Source organism: Papio anubis, chromosome X (genome assembly GCF_008728515.1).
Source record: "Papio anubis isolate 15944 chromosome X, Panubis1.0, whole genome shotgun sequence".
In the NCBI taxonomy this organism is placed as follows: Eukaryota; Metazoa; Chordata; class Mammalia; order Primates; family Cercopithecidae; genus Papio; species Papio anubis.
In genome coordinates this window covers 61,034,620-61,036,738 of record NC_044996.1, presented here as the reverse complement: position 1 = coordinate 61,036,738, position 2,119 = coordinate 61,034,620, and positions in this window count along the sequence as shown.

Here is a 2,119-nt window from a genome sequence, read left to right as displayed (position 1 = left end):
TGGAGGTTGCAGTGAACCAAGGTCTCGTCACTGCACTCCAGCCTGGGCCACAGGGTGAGACGTTGTCTCAAAAAAAAAAAAAAAAAAAAAAATTCCATGTGCAAAAATTACTAGCATTTTAATACACCAACAACAGTCAAGCTGAGAGCCAAATTAGGAACGAACTTCCATTCACAATTCCAACAAAAAGAATAAAATACCTAGGAATGCAGCAGACCAGGGAGGTGAAAGATCTCTATAAGGAGAACTACATACCACTGCTCAAAGAAATCAGAGATGACACAAATGAAGAAACATTCCATGCTCATGGATAGAATCAATATCATTAAAATCATTAAAATGGACATACTGCCAAAAGCAATGTATACATTTAATGGTATGCCTATTCAACTACCATGGACATTATTCACAGAGCTATAAAAAATATTTTAAAATTCATATGGAACCAATAAAGAGCATTATTAGCCACGACAATCCTAAGCAAAAGGCAAAGCTGAAGGCATCACACTACCCAACTTCAAACTATACTACAGAGCTACAGTAACCAAAACAGCATGGCACCAGTACAAAAACAGACACATAGACAACTGGAACAGAATAAAGTCTCCAGAAATAAGACCACACACCTATAGTTATCTGATCTCTGACAAATCTGATTAAAAAAAAAAAAGCAATGAGGAAAAAAATCCCTATTCAATAAGTGGCGCTGGTATAACTGGCTAGCCATATGCAGAAAATTAAAATGGGACCTCTTCCTTAGGCCTTGTGCAAAAATTAATGAAATATGGATTAAAGACTCAAATGTAAAACCCAAAACTATAAAAACCCTGGAAGACAACTTTGGTAATACAATTCAGGATACAGGCATGGGCAAATGTTTCCTGATGAAGACCTCAAAAGCAATCCCAACAAAAGCAAAAATCAACAAATGGAATCTATATAAACTAAAGAGCTTCTGCACAGCAAAAGAAACTATCATGAGTGAACAGACAACCTACACAATGGGAGACAATTTTTGCAAACTGTGCATCCAACAAAGATCTAATATCCAGCATCTATAAGGAATTTAAACAAATTTACAAGAAAAAAAAAACAGCTCCAATAAAAAATGGCAAAGGATATGAACACTTTTGAAAAAAAGACATACATGTGGTCAAGAATCATATAAAAAAGCTCGACATTACTATGAATAGAGAAATTCAAATCAAAACCACAATGAAATACCATCTCACACCTGTCAGAATGGCTATTACTAAAACGTTGAAAAATAACAGGTGCTGGCGAGGTTGTGGAGAAAAGAGTATGCTTATACACTGTTGGTGGGAGTGTAAATTAGTTCAACCATTGTGGAAAACAATGTAGCAATTCCTCAAAGACCTAAAGACAGAAATACTGTTCAACTCAGCAATGCCATTACTGTGTATGTACACAAAGGAATATAAATCATTCTATTATAAAGACAAATGCACACATATGTTCATTGCAACAGTATTCACAACAACAAAGACATGGAATCAACCTAAATGTCCATCAAAGGTAGCTGGATAAAGAAAATGTGGTACATATTAACACCATGGAATACTATGAAGCCATTAAAAGGGATGAGATTATGTTTTTTTGCAGGAACATGGATGGAGCTGGAGGCCATTACCTTTAGCAAAATAACACAGGTACATTAAACCAAATACCACATATTCTCACTTATAACTGGAAGTTAAGTGATGAGAACACATGGACACATAGAAGAGAACAACAAACACTGGAGCCTATTTGAGGGTGGAGGGTGGGAGGTGGGAGAGGATCAGGAAAAATAATAGGTACTAGGCTTAATGCTTGGGTGATAGCCAGGCTAGGTGGCTCACACCTGTAATCCCAGCACTTTGGGAGGCTGAGGCGGGTGGATCACCTGAGATCAGGAGTTGAGACCAGTCTGGCCAACATAGTGAAACCCCGTCTCTAATAAAAATACAAAAAACTAGCTGAGTGTGGTGGTGGGCGCCTGTAATCCCAGCTACTCGGGAGACTGAGGCAGGAGAATAGCTTGAACCCAAGAGGCAGAGGTTGCAGTGAGCCGAGATCGTACCATTGCACTCCAGCCTGGGCAACAAGAGTGAAACTC